This window comes from Equus quagga, chromosome 8, assembly GCF_021613505.1.
Source record: "Equus quagga isolate Etosha38 chromosome 8, UCLA_HA_Equagga_1.0, whole genome shotgun sequence".
NCBI classification, from domain to species: domain Eukaryota; kingdom Metazoa; phylum Chordata; class Mammalia; order Perissodactyla; family Equidae; genus Equus; species Equus quagga.
The window spans coordinates 51,647,417-51,663,208 of NC_060274.1; the positions used below are offsets into that span (position 1 = coordinate 51,647,417).

The 15,792-nt window shown below is 34.2% G+C and overlaps 1 protein-coding gene and 1 non-coding gene across 6 annotated transcripts in view; one reads left to right on the forward strand and one right to left on the reverse strand.

Annotated features, from left to right (window-relative positions):
- The window catches only part of CACNA2D1 (calcium voltage-gated channel auxiliary subunit alpha2delta 1), a 516,254-nt gene that overhangs the window by 148,190 nt on the left and 352,272 nt on the right, over window positions 1-15,792 (reverse strand). The window lies entirely within an intron of this gene.
- LOC124244288 (U6 spliceosomal RNA) lies at window positions 14,532-14,638 on the forward strand. Its single transcript, XR_006889938.1, has one exon. It is a non-coding gene; the product is annotated as a U6 spliceosomal RNA (small nuclear RNA).

Consider the following 15,792-nt stretch of genomic DNA (forward strand, 5'->3'; position numbering starts at 1 on the left):
GGGCAGTGTATATTATAAGGAAGCTCCCTCGGGCAGTGTATATTATAAGGAAGCTCCCTCGGGCAGTGTATATTATATGGAAGCTCCCTCGGGCAGTGTATATTATAAGGAAGCTCCCTCAGGCAGTGTATATTATATGGAAGCTCCCTTGGGCAGTGTATATTATAAGGACTTTTAATACGGAGTTATTTTTCTGTAAGTCACAATCCAGAGCAAGAAATCAAAATTCAAAGGATTTTATTTAATTGCAGAAACATTGATACAAATTAGTAGCCAAATAATATTTCATACAAGAATTCAAGAATAACTTATCTTTTTAAAAGAACTTGAAGTATTTCTTGGCTACAAATAAAGCTTTACTTTTTATTTGGACCGATATACTTAAGAACATGGATAACAGTTCTGGCTGGTCTTCTATAAATTGTTACACAGTATTTAAAATTATATTATATTGTATTTTATATTCTCAATTATATATTGTGTATATTTTGCATTGTTAAATATATTGTATACTATATTCATTCATGCCCTTCTTCTCTCCCACCTCCAAAATAGTAATGTTTTATATTCACACAAACTTCTAATTTCTTGCTTGAAGGGAGACTCTGTACATGAGTGGCTGATATTTTTTCCACTGTAGAAGACTAACTGGTCAATGGTAATGTAGCCTTGGACCTACAGCCAGTCGCTAACAAATTTAGCTAAGTGTCTTATGGCTACTTTAAGAGTAAAATTAGTCCTCATTTTCTGTCAACTTTTAAGAAATGAAGATCTGTATCTTTGTTGGAAAATTAGATTTTGCGAAAATAAAGTCTTTTATTGATGTCCAAGGCTAAGCTTATTGAAAGCAGTGAATGCTGGGAAAGCAAACCTTGACTTTGAGGCATCTCTCCAGAATGGTACAACAGGATTTCACTGATAATTGATTCTAAACACCAAGCATATATCTTTATTCTTAGTTTTCAAAAACATGGCCTTGATGTTCAGCAAGTTCTCTCTTTTAGAGTATTCCATTGTTCAATCTGGCTTCTCAAAGGAAGAAAGAAAATTTAATTTGTAACAACACAAAAGAAGTACCTTACATTTGCTGCTAATTCTTCTAAAATACATGACATCTCTATCTCTTGTTTACGACATGGAATACAGAATCGTTGACAGGCTGTGAATCCAATTTTCTTCTGTAAACTTCAGCCCATAAAGTGTTGCACGATTGCTGCCTTTTAGGTTTGAATACATTTTGTTCACCTGTTCAGGGTTCAGGGCCTCACTATGCACTGAAGGCACTAGATGACTATTTGAAAACCCTACGGTTATTTATAACGTCGATTACAGCTTTCAAATGAAGCAGATATATGAGAGAAAATGAAGAGAAATATATTTAGGATTCACTTAAAATATATAACTTTGATAAGTCTGAATCAAAAATACATCTTGTAAAACATAAAATAGCTTTGACAAGTCTTTGATAACACCTTTAGACATTAAAGCTATGTAAAGGACTACACACTAAAAATTATTTTTAATAATGCTAAATATGATACAATTAAAGCAAGAGAACTGGCCAAAATGTTTACTATACTATTTTTATTTAACTAATAACACCATTCTGTTGTCATGGGCTTGCCTTGAAATAAAATTAGCATATATTTAACTATTGCCACCAATAATAACAAAGTCAGTAATATTTATTAACCACTTACTGCATGCCAGCAGATATGTTAACCATTTTCTATGCACTATCATATTTAATTCCTAGCATGACTCTTCCAGTGAGACTAATATTAACCATTTCTATGTATTATCATATTTACCTTCTAGAATGACTCAGTAAGAAACTAATATTATTTTTCTTTTTAGATGACAAAAATAAAAACTCGAAAGGGGGTGCAACTTGCCAAAAATCACACAAGGAGAGGAATAGAGACACCACTCAAGTATGTGTGTCAGGTTCCAAAAGTCTTACTGTTTATGAGCTATTTACTTCTAAGCTTTCATTGTATGTGTAGTTCTGATTATTTAGAATTTTAAATCTGAAAAAAAATAATCTATGCCTTTGTAGCACAATGGTTCTCAATTGAGAATGACATTCCTCCCCACGGGACATTCAGCAATGTCTAGAGACATTTTTGATTGTCCTGACTGGTGGGAAGCTACTGACATCTTGTGGGTAAAGGCCAGAGATGCTCTAAACATCCTACCATGCACAGGTTAGCCCCCACAACAAAGGAGTATCTGGCCTAAAATGTCAGTCGTGCCCAGGTTTAGATATCTTGCTCAAGTACAACCTACATGAGAGAATTAATCCACTTTCCAAAAAGCAGCATTCCCAACTAATATCATTAAGAAAAAGCTACAACAAAACTTCTTCAAAGTGAAAGTTGGTATATTTTTAAAAATATTATTTCATGATATTAAATTATATCAATATTTCAGACTACATTTTGATACCCTTTGCATTGAGCAAATTTTCATTTTAGTCTCAGAAAACTATAACACACTATTCTTCTACTTGAAAAAGTAAGTAAGGATTTCAAAGCCACTTTTTAGTGCTATCAAATGTTATCCTTCCCTACCTATTGCTTCTGGATATTTGTAGAATGTTAAAGTTTGTAGGGGTTTTTTAATGATTCAACATTTAACTGTGTGATTCTAAACTAATTTTATCTTTATAGCAAATGTTAATTTTATCCCATGATATATAAGGTAGTCATGAAAAGAGTTGCATTTAACAGATGAGCTGAGCCACATGTCACTAACTTTATTCATCAACCCTAATCTCTAAAAAGAAAAATGTTAATAAGTAGAAAGCCACTGATCCAATTAAGTGCACAGACAAAAAGAATTCACTTTAGGACTAGACAGTGTGCATAAATATTAAAATGAATGCATCTTTTCAGTGGAGTTGGCTAATGGAATCTCATTTAATCCAAGTGTACATGAAAGATAATAAGGCACAGGGAGATGGGAAGACCAATCTAATCTCTCTAATCACATCTCAGGCACCAGAATCTGCCTCCCACTGAGGATCGGAGACAGAAGGCTTCAAAGCACATGCGGACCCTGATGAGGGGATAAACCTTATTCCTATAGTTAATTTGGTACAAATATTAAAAGGCCCTTGTCCTTGTCAATTCTCTAATCCCCATATTACCGAGATTTCTGGCCTTGCTTCCTTGCTTCCTATGTCTTTAGTTTCCCCTAGATTGACCAGCTGGCTAATACCCAGAACACAGCTGTTCTGCTTTAATGAAATCTGCAAATTGAGGAGCACATAGAAGGAGCTCAGAAGAAATCCACTTTATTATTAAAGAAAATAAGAATGCTTCAAGGGGAATAGAAGATACTAAGATCTAACGTCATGTTTATTAACTGAAGAATTTTAAATGTCACTTTCAATAAAATAATAATTACTTGTACGATTTTTCTTGGAGGGGTGTAGGGATTTTGCACAAGAAATATTACAAGAATAGGTGGCAAGGTAAAAACTTTGTTTTATCTTTCAAGCATTCTAAGTTTTTCTATTCCTAACGTTACCAAAACCCAATAAATGATTAGTAACTTTGGCAGCCAAGAGTCTCTGTCACAACATGCTACTGAAAACTCAACATTTAACTTGTTGATTCTGTTGTTCTTTCATCTAAAAACTGAACAGAAATATACGAAGGATCCTAGACAGGCTTCAGGGTTAGTATGAATGTCAAATAAGTTTAGGAGTAAAAGGGAATCAGTGAATGACTTAATTTAAATCCCTTCCTCAGCTAGATTAAAACCCTGCAAGGTGCACGTCTCCTATAGATGTCTGACATAGACAACAACTTCTTACATCTCAGCATACTATTTTAGTCTTGTCAGTTATTTTCTTTTACTTGAATAATAACACATTTCTTTTATACACAGCAATTAGGAAGTAGTTTTCTCTATTTATTTTGTAATAAAGCCACATTCCTTCTGTATGCCCCCTAATTTATACAAAAGCTCTTACGTCATGAGACACTCTTCACTGGAATCATACAGTTGAAATGTACAGTTGAAATTTTAAACTAGGGAACACTGCATAATTTTTTACTATAAATCAGGAACTTGAGTAGTTACCTGAAGAAGAAAATATAATTTCTTCTATTGATACTATTTCACAAAGACATTTTTATCATAAATTTGACAATTTGTAATTAAAATTGTAAAAAAAGTTGAATATCTATTTCTATATATTAGAATAATATTTCAGTAAACACAGAGCCTGCTAAATTCTGAACAAATGAAAATAGCTAAAAACGCCCTAAACATCTTTTATTTAAACTTTACAAAGGAAAATAAAATGTGAATTAAAAAAAATCAGAAACTATGAAGGCATAGAAATAAAATTGGAAGGCATATAAGAATGAATATGCAATTAACACCAAATTTAAAGAACTCCAAATTGAGGGGGGTTTTTTAAACAATGCATGCAATAGATTATTCTGCTGGTGATGCTTTTTCCTTTGAATAATTGGCATTTAAGAATTGAGTATGTTCATGTATGTAGTACGAGCAAAGATTATTCTCACTGACTGCCCTCCCACTCATAGGCCTCGTGTCTTTGTACCAGAAGTAGCCATTTGACCTTGGGAAAGGGTTTTATCCTCTCTAAATCTCATTTGCCTCACCTGTACAATGGGGATAATAATAGTATCTGCCTCATAGTGTTGTTTGACGATGACAGTTACTTAGAACACTTTCATTTAGGTACTGCATGATAAATGTTACCTGCCCTTATTCTCATTATTGTCTCCTTACCTGTTAATGCTCAGCATATAAAAGATTTTTAAAAATATCTTGATGGAGCAATTCTGATCAAGCTGCTAAAATGCTAGGATGAATGATTAAAACATAGTATTCTCTCCTTACCTCAGGGAACCTTTGCTCTTACCTTAGCCCTAAGTTAACGACCAACAAGACTAAATTTTCTTGCTATAAATCTCATTAAGAAAATAGCATGTAACTTTTCCAAAGTCAATTACATTGTTACAAGATAATGCAAAACTGAAAAAACATTCTAATGACAGCATTTAATGTACTGTATAATTTTGGTAAGGAGATAATTTTTGCAATGGAATATTCCCAGTGTTCCTGAAATCAAACCACATTGGTGAATGCTGCCCTGAATATCACACAGACACACTAAAATTCTGATAGAAGAAATTAGATTAAATTATATAAGATCTAATAATACATACCAGTCACAACACACACGCACACGTGCGCACGTGCACACACACACACACACACACACACACAGAATTATGTACACACAGTTCTGTTAAAGCAGAGGAGACTCCAGCTGAGAATTATAGATCAAATTAGATATGAGAAATATTTTGCCTTTTGCTCTGAAACTGCCTAACTGCATAGGGAATTTAATGTGTACATATAAATTAGGACTGCTGAATACACAAAGAAGGATCAAAAAGTATTGGAACTGACTAATGAGATACAGTTGAAGAAGGATAGCAAGGCTCCTGGGGACTAGGATGATACTGTTAATGAGGCACACTGCTCGGTACTTAAGGGTCTGTGTCAACCAGTTTTAGAACAAACAGTTGCCTGGTGATTTTAAGATGGAAAGATCAGATGCGCTGAAACACGGTACATGGTAGCTGGCTGTAATCAAGAAGAGCAATCACTTAGTTTAAACACCATGCACTGCTTTTGAGTGAAGCAAAACAAAATAAATCTAAGAAATTGAACTACAGGTTACTACTTATAGAGTCATGTTACATAAACGTATGAATGAAATCCAACACCATTTCTAAGATAACATGAGGTTAATATCCTTATGTCTCTAGTTGCACATGAAGAGAGGATTGTCCATATGCATATAAGCATAGTATACATCATTACATATTTTGATATTTATACAGATAGACATCTATATACAAAAAGAAATAACAAATACATCAACTCTGTCAGTTTTCAGGATGCTTACAACATAGTGAGTATGATTTGTTCAGATTTTAATGTACTTAGTATAGTCATTGACATATTAAATTTATATGTATTAGTCCCAGCTACTGCATTCTGCAGAAAATACCTTAATAATACAGAAATAATTATTTTCCTGTTCCAATGAGTCATGTATTTTTTTGTTTGGTTTCTTTTTTTTTTTTTTTCTGTTAGCCCTGAGCTAACATCTGTTGCCAATCTTCCTCTTTTTGCTTGAGGAAGATTGCTGCTGAGCTAACATCTGTGCCAGTCTTCCTCCATTTTGTATGTGGGATGCTGCTACAGCATGGTTTGATGAGCAGTGTGTAGGTCCATGACCAGAATCTGAACCCACAAACCCCAGGCTGCCAAAGTGGAGCATGCAAACTTAACCAATATGCCACTGGGCTGGCCCCAAAGTCATGTATTTTTAATTTTCATTCATAGCTTAACATCCCACAAAAGTTTAAATTTATCAAAGACAAATTAGTTGAAGAAGCTCAAGTTATTCTGACAAAGCTTTAAAATATTATAAATGATTCAAAATCTGATCAAAATACTCCTAAGATAAGCTTTAAAAAAAATGGCTCAAAAGTTTTGATCTGATGAAATACAATAGAAGATGGTAAACGGCTAGGTCATGTTGGTTCTAGCTCCTACGTATCTCTCCTCTTGCTCCATGGCCACACTCACTTAGGTCTTTTACAATAACCTTCAAATAGTCTCCCTGCCTCCAATTTCAGCTCATTTTTCTCCATTTTTCCCCACTACTGCTACAGTATTCTACTTGGCAAATGCCTTCCCTAAGTAAAAGTCTTCAGTTATTCTCCATTAAGCCTGGTCTTTTATGATTGGCTTCTAGCCAATCTTCCCACCTCCTCTTCCACTGCTCTTCCATGCACCATAAACCCAAGCTATAATGAAAGAATTCTGCTCCTTCCAGAGGATATAATGATGACTACTACCTCCCATGTCATTGCATATCTGCTTTTTCTACCATGATGACTTGTTAAACTTCTCCCTTGTCTCATGTCACAGCTTAGCATCACCTTCTCTGGTGGGTCTTTGATTTTCTCCCCAATCTTGCCTTCCTCTAGCAGAGCGTAAACTCCTTCACCACTCTCCTATAGCTTTTCTCTATACTTCTATTAAAGCACTTCCCACATTTCACTATCCCTGCTTATTTGCACGACTTCTATTATACTGTCAGTTGCTTTAGGGTAGATACCACGTGTTATTTTTTCTCCAATACCTAGAGTATAGTGAAAGAAGCAATGGAATACGACAAATCTGTGTTTAATGCACAGTTGTACAACAACAGGCAAATTATATAATTGTATATGGTTCTAGTTTTTCAGCTACAGGATGGAGAAAACAGTACCTTTGGTATCTAGGGTTGTTATAAAAACTAAAATATAATGCTATACTTAATGCATAACAGGCATTCAGTAAACAATAATGACTAATATGTTTAGGTTCTCAAAAATATTTGTTAGTGAATGAAAGGGTAAATGAATGCATTAATTGTGATTCTCAAGTGTTGGGTCATCTTTTTAAATTAGAGGTCCTTTTCAGAAAAGGGTAAAAAATTTTCAGTTCTTTAATCAACCTTCATTGTGCTACACCATATCTGAGAAAATATAAATGGTCCAATAATTCCTTTCCCTCCCTTCAATCCAATATGATAGGTGAGTGGTGGGTATCATTCGAATTGTAGGGGCTGAATCATCCTAGTCTTCTTTTTATCTTCACTTTAAGTTCCATGATAGATCAATCCCTTTTAACGCAGATGTTTTAAAGAGCCTCATAAACACACTGTGTCCCAGGCTTTAGCAAGTCGTTTAAATAATGAATATTTCTAAGAAGCTTTCTATTAAGTATCTTCCAATTTGTGCGGTTCATTTCCTAATCACCAGATTTCTATCACATACTCATCAAACAAATATTTACTGAGCACCTCTATGTGTCAGGCGCTATTCTAAGCCCTTGAACAGGAGTCAGCAAACTTTTTCTTAAAGGGTCAGATATTTTAGGTCTATGGCCCACATGGGTCTCTGTTACAGCTATTCACTTTGCAGTTGTAGGACAAAGGCAGACATGGGCAACACATAAACAAATGGATGTGATGGTGTTCTAATAAAATTTTATTGACAAAAACAGATGGTGAGCCGGTGGGCCATAGTTTGCAGACTTATTCTCCATAGCTATAGGGTCATGAAGACAGACAGGGCTTCTAACATCCTAGTGGAGGAGACACACAATAAACAAATGAACAAATAAGAACATATCAGAGCATTATAGGTACCCTTTAAAGAATTAAAACTGGGGATGCCATAGAGACTAACTAGGTGGCTACTTTAGACAGGATGTCAGGAATAGTCTCCCTGAAGAAATCTATTTTAACCTGAGACCTGAAAGACAATTTTCCAAGGAAAGATTGATATAAAGCATTTTATTAAGATAAGAGACCTAATAATACTGACAAATAGGAAATGCATAGTATCAAGAAAATGGCTTTATGATCTAGGGTGATATTTCAAGGATAGAATCTCACACAGTTTTCCTGCAACACCAGAATATCCAGACAGGTACATACGGCACAAAGGAATGCTGTGACAGATTAAAATGGCTTGGGTATTTTTACTGTAATAGATGAAATCCTAGAGAAATCAAGGTCTAATTCCAGTATTTTATTCAATCATTCAAAAAACATTTATTAATAATCCATGACTAGGCTCTTGGAATTAAATTCAAATAAATTATGATAATTCTTCTCAAGATGCTGTAAGTCTAATGGAGAAGACAGAGATACAAATCAAAGCATCTTATATCAAATTTTGTTTTTGTTTCACAGACCCTATTAACTGTTCCTGCTTGTCAGAAACTAAGTAAAGGTTTTGAGGGTCAGGGGAAGAGGTAGTAGTCACAAAAGACTTCCTGGAGGAGGTGGCACACACAGTTTTAAAGAAGAGTGGAGAGGTGGTAGTAGGGCTGGGTGGCTGATTCAGTGAATATCTTATTCAGGGCACAGAGGCAAAAAAGAGACATGAGGCATTCCAGGAGCTGGATATTGTTCAAAATGGTTGAATGAAAGGTGAATGTGGGACAACAGCGGGGAAAATAAGATTTAGAGGCACAGTATTATGACGATCCAGAAGTACTAAAGACAAAATAATTTTATTCTGAGAATTACAGAGAGCCATAGAAGCTGAAGTGCGAAATAATCATATGTGCACTTGAGACCTCACTCAGAAGCCAGTGTGAAACAAGACTGAATGTGGATTGGAAGCAAGCCAGGTGTGAGTGGGGGAAACAAGATTGAAAGCTAGTACGCTCACGCTGGTGAGGAATAATAATGGTTTGAACTAAAAAAGCAGGAGTGGACACAGGAAGTGGAAGGAAATTAAAAAGATGTTGAGGAGAAATAATCTACAGACCATAGTGACAAATGGTGGGAAAGGGGAAAAAGGAGTCTTGGTTTTCTGCTTGTGCCTGGATAGTACTATTAACAAGCTATGAATATTGGAGGAAAGGTGTATTTGGGGACAACAATGACGAATTCAGTTTTAAGCTTAATGTGAGGTGTCTATGAAATATCCATTAAAAAGAGTTATTCAAAAGGTAGTTAGAAAAATGAATCTGCAGCTTAGCTATGAAGTCTGTGTAGAAAAATCAGATTTAGGAGTCTGTTTCAGTGACAGTGGAACTACCTGTTTGAAAAAAGTTAGCACTTAGTGACACCAATAAGCTCTATGGATCCTTAAGTACTGAAGAAGCCTTACATATTTGAGGGAGATTGCCAAAAGGAAACAATGAGAACCTAACTCTTGTAAACAACAATAACATCTTTTCCCATAAAAAGTAATCAGCAGGTACTATGTTTCAATATCTATTATTTTCATTTAACAAAAACAGCAAAATATGTCTTTCAAATATGATTTTCATATCTGCATTAAGATAAATGCACTGAATACAAATTCCATATATCTATGCATGACTCACAGTCCATCAAGAAGAGATAATATGAAAAGATATTGAAACCAATAAAACCCATTATCCTCTAATGCATATTTTTGAATTTTGCCTTTTTAAAATAGCTATTGACTTAAATCAAGTACCCAGGGATACAGTGACCACATCTGTCATACATAGAGCACTTTAACTAATGCTTGCTGTGCACTGGGAGAATAGGCAATTTCCCTTCTGCCTCTGTTAGAAAGATGAGGTCATCTATGGTGCCTGTACACTTAGAGCCTCAAGAGACTGAGGCTCGACAATTACATGGTCTTATAAGACCATAAAGTTCTACCACAGAGGTCGTATGTGTATTATTAAGACACTTCAAATTGCCAAACATACTCTTCTCACCATCATTGTGTGGCTCTATTCTGCAATTCACTTGTACATTTGACTTTCAGAAGCTGCATCAGAAGCTCTGAACATACAAATGCCAACCACCCTCATTCATTAGAAGCAAGAGTGACAAGATTTAATTACTTAGAAACATATCACATTTTTATTCCAAAAAAGGCAATTTCAATTGACCTTTCAGTAAAATCTAATATCAGAAAGTAACATATAGATCAAGACTTTTTATTTTTTTGATGGGAAAGATTCACTCTGAGCTAAAATATGTTGCCAATCTTCCTCTCTCTGTCTCTCTTTTTTTCCCTTCCCAAAGCCCCAGTACGTAGTTGTATATCCTAGTTGTAAGTCCTTCTAGTTCTTCTATCTGAGCCACCACCACAGCATGGCTACTGACAGACGAGTGGTGTGGTTCTGTGCCTGAGAACAGAACCCGGGCCTCAAAGTGGAGCATGCTGAACTTTAACCACTAGGCCACCAGGGTTGGCTCCAGATCAAGACTTTTTAAATCTTATATTTCATAAAACATAAAATTAGGTACATGTTAAGAAGTAATAACCTCAATTTAATTTTAAACACATAGTTACCATTCTGATAAAAACATTGACAGTTTATTAAAATGAATTTTATTGTTCTTACCAAAATGTATTTTCTTTGATATTAATCTTATTTATGTTTTTAAAAGAAGCTTTTACTTTCTTGTTACTTTGTGTTCCGTTTCAAACAGATAGAAGCCAGAATCTTTTACGTTACTTGCTAGTTTCTCTGGCCTTCCAAATAAATCTGATGCAAAGCCTTTTCATTTCTTTGATCCAACTGCAATTTCTTTGTATTTATTCTTCTACAGTATCTCCCATTTTCTTATCCTTTCATCTGCCATTTCTAAATGTGATGTCTCCAACATTTTTTGTTTAAAACCAAAAGCCTCTGTATTTTGTTGTTGTTTAATGTTTTTAAGAATTTTTTCTATTTTTTAAATTACATATCCTAAACAAGGTTGCAACACCTTCTTAGACAGGAAGGGATGTATGTGTGTGTGTGAATCACTAAGGCCACCAGACCATATTATTTTATCAGCTATTTAAACTGATGCATACTTATGATATGCATAATCATTTTAATTTAATTAATTCATTTAAAAGCATTTAGTTATAATAGCCCTTCTAGACACTGCCAAAATTTCACGTAATAATTTTTTGGTGAGGACAGAAAAAAATTTTTTTATGGCTTTGGAAATTACAGATATAATGCGATTTAGATTGAATTTGTTGTTTCTTTGTACTATTCTCAAAGAGGCTTCTTCTGAATGCAAATTTATTCCCTTGCTTCTAAAGGTATGCCCAGTGATCTTTTCTACCACTTGGAACCCATCTTATTAATCATTTTATAGGAAATTTACTAGTTTTTTAAATCAAATTCAAATATCTCATCTTATTATCTGGAATTTTGCATCTTTTATTAAAGTTAATAAATCTTTCACAGGTATGTTTTTTGGAGCATAAATATGTGTTCATTAAAATGGAAATGTCCCTGAAATTCATAGCCATTGTTTGTTATATCTATGTCTAAACAATTCACTTCTTTCCCTAGCTCAGAATAAGTTGATATTTATGCTATCAACTTCAAAATATAGACTATGGAAGCATATTTCTTTCCTAGTTTAAGGTATTTTTACCTGAAATTTCAATCAATGCACAGCTTCCTAGAAAAAGTTCTATACTTGAATGATATATATATATATGAAATGTCTACATGTGTCCTTGCATGCAAAGTAAAATAGGGGTTAATGGGAGATTTGAAATGGTATTCTAAATATTTCAATTTTCAGAATATTTCAAACAAAGGTGTTTATTTCAAACTACTCTTTTTATTTGGGGTCGTCTGTTGTCCTTAACCTTTTTACCTTTTTTATGGTAAATGCTTTAGTGCCATTTCTAAGTACAGCTTGTAATTATAATTTTTGAAATGTATAAATCATAGCTAAGAACATGGTTTGAGGATAAATCTTTGAAATAAAACAGAATTAAAATATTTGGTACTATTTTACATTGACATCTAGACCTCACTATTTATATCAAACACAAATGCAGATGTAGACATAATAAATGTGTAAATCTAATATTCCTTTATAGACTCCTATCCTAGGGGATTATTATATACATAAGCTTATATAAATAGATTAAGTTTGTAGTAACTGTACACTAACATAAAATGAAAATCAAAAGAAAACAACTTTGCACATGTGCCACTGTATGTTATCAAAAGAATTTAAAGTTTCAAATTAAGAATGTCTTGCTCAGAACAAAGTTCTCAACTTTCACTGTACCAAAATCTCCCACACCTTTACCACGATAAAAGGTCTGAACTCAGCATGGCCAAAATCTTAGGGAGGCAGAGACGAGATAATGGGTCACACATAACTTCTGCATCATTTACCCAGAAATCCAACAAATGAACACCAGTAAAATGTCGTATGAGAGACGGGACCCATAAGACAAATGAAAATCTAAAAGTTCCAAAATGAAACTTCTAAGTAATTTGCTATATTGTTAAACTGAAAATCAGCAAGGCATATAATGTCCCCATTTGATCCATTAAAAACCCGTAATTTTTAAAATTTTCATTAACATTTTATATTTCATTATAAGAATTAATCAAAATATTTAAGTGAAGTGAATATAGCAATGCTATAATTACAGTAATGGTATGATACTATAATATATAGTCCTCTGTAATGAAGAATTGTTATATTTTATTGAGAATTTAAATTTATGTACATTCTTTATACCCTACTAGCCCAGGTTAAATTCAAACCTCTTAATTTAAATTCACCCTCTAGTCTAATAATTACAGATTACATGTTAGTTCAATTATCTTTTGTCATAAATTATGAACACTATAATTGTGTCAGTGGGAAGGATAGTTGACATCACATATTATGGGCAATGGTTTAATTTTGAGTTTTATAAAACAAGCTAATACCTTGGAGAAAATATAATTTCAACTTATAAAATTTATGTATTTTTAGCATATTTTGATTTGACTGTTGACTTGGAAATGAGCAAAAATGTATATTTAAAAGTGTCAAGAGTCTAAAATTGATCTATTGTCTAACCTCCCAAAAGTATAAGCTGTGGGTTTTTTGCTTTTCCTGAGCTACCAAATTTGTTTAAAATCCGGATTAAGGGGAAAGAGAAAAAAAAATGAAAGGTTGAGAATAAAAGATTGCAAAGGACATTGTTTTGTAGCTCTAGATAAGATAAATCTGTTTGATGAGGGCTTTAAGGTTTGCTAGATATTAACTCAAAATTTATCTTGGAGACAGAACTTTTAGATTAAAATTTTGATTTTTAAACTTTTTTGGGAAAAAGTCCTCTGCTTTTTTGAGAAGCAGAGGAAGCCAGATTAGTCATTTTATAAATAGAATGATGACACAAAGATAAGTACATGAGTAGTGATATTCTAGGAAGATTAGTTAGGTAGAACAATCAGAACATAAGTGTTGTGTGAGTATGTATTTATATGAGTATTACCTGTATGCATATGTATATGATTTCAGTGGGTTAAATATCAAAGTAGTTTGTTGGCTTGTATGTTTTTTCACTCATCCAACAAATGCATAGCTTATTGTTGGTGGGATCCAGGTGTGGAAGATGGAGTAGTCCCTGCATTATGTACTCATTCAACTCAGAGGCCTAGACTGATGGAAGTTCAATCTGTGTGGTTTGAACTTCTCCATCTGGTCATGGGGAAGACAGATCCAGAAGGACTAATGTTGACAATTAAATCCACCAGCTTGAAAGTCACAAACATCACTTCCACCATAACCCATTGGACAGCACCAGCCACGTGTCACCACCTTGTTGCAGGTGGGAAAGGATGTGTAACCCTCCTATGTGTCCAAAAGAGAGATTCAGAAACAGTTGAGCAATACAGTCTCTACTGAACCTTGTCATATAGTACAATACACTGATTGAAGGTATATCCATGGAATGATTACTTTTAATTTCATTAGAAAGATAACCTATAAACTAGACAATCATGGCTTCTCTTTTAATAATGATTTACTTAGAAGAACACAAGAGGAACAATCTAATAAAAGACAGAAAGTCAGGAATGTCTTTGGAATGATCTACGGAACATGGTTCCATGGAGAAGACTGTTTGGAATGGAGCAGAAGGTTTGTTTTGATCAACAGAGGAGAAAAGGTGCTTGCTTCCGCAGCACATATACTAAAATTGGAAGGATACAGAGTAGATTAGCATGGCCCCTGCACAAGGATTACATGCAAATTCATGAAGTGTTCCATATTTTTAATTAGCATAATCGAAGATAGACAGGTTGAATGGCTCCAGACAGAGGAAGAAAGAGAACTAAGAATTAAAAAAACTGAAGAAAATCGCCCAGAAATAGCAGATTCAATGAGAAAATGCAACTTAAGAATCATTGGAATTCCTGAGGGCGTGGAAAAGGAAAATGGCGCAGAAAGTGTGCTTAATGACATAATAGCAGAGAACTTCCCAAATATAGGGATTGAGAGAGAAATGTGTGTGGAGGAAGCTTTCAGATCTCCTAGATTTGTCAATGTAAAAAGACCTACTGCAAGGCATATAGTAGTAAAAATGGCAAAAACAAATGACAAGGAAAGAATACTCAGAGCAGCAAGGCAGAAGAAAATAACCTACAAAGGAACACCTATCAGACTTTCAGTGGATTTCTCTACAGAAACCTTACAAGCAAGGAGAGATTGGAATGACATACTCAAAATGTTAAAGGATAAAAATCTTCAGCCAAAAATACTCTATCCAGCAAAAATATCCTTCAGATATGAGGGAGAAATTAAATCTTTTCCAGACAAACAAAATCTAAGGGAATTTGTAACCACAAGACCTCCACTACAAGAAATCCTCAAGAGGGCCCTCATACCTGACAAAAGAAAAAAAGGGGGAAAGGGGTCACAAAACACAGAGTAGGGAGACAGATAGAATCAGAATAGGATAGCAAATATTCAACTATAGCATTAGGATAAAGGGAAGTAAATCACCAAAGCAAAGACAATCCAATCACTCTAACCACAAACACACAACACAAGTTGGAATAAGAGATGAAGATAATAATTTAGGATGGGAGGAGGAAAGGGACTGAATCAGTTTAGGGTAAGGAAGTAAGAGACCACCAGAAAATGGACTATGTTATGTACGAGATTCTGAATACAAACTTCATGGTAGCCACTAAACTAAACAACACAGCAGAGACACAAAACATAAATAAGGAAAAATCTAAGAAACCCAGCATAAGAAATTGCAGAAGTCGATAGGTAGGCTAAAACACACAGGACGAGAAACAAAGGAAATACAGGAAAACTGGAAAACGAGCAAGAGAATGACAGCATTAAGCCCTCATGCATCAATAATCACCCTCAATGTAAATGGATTGAACTCTCCAATAAAAAGACACAGAGTGGTAAAA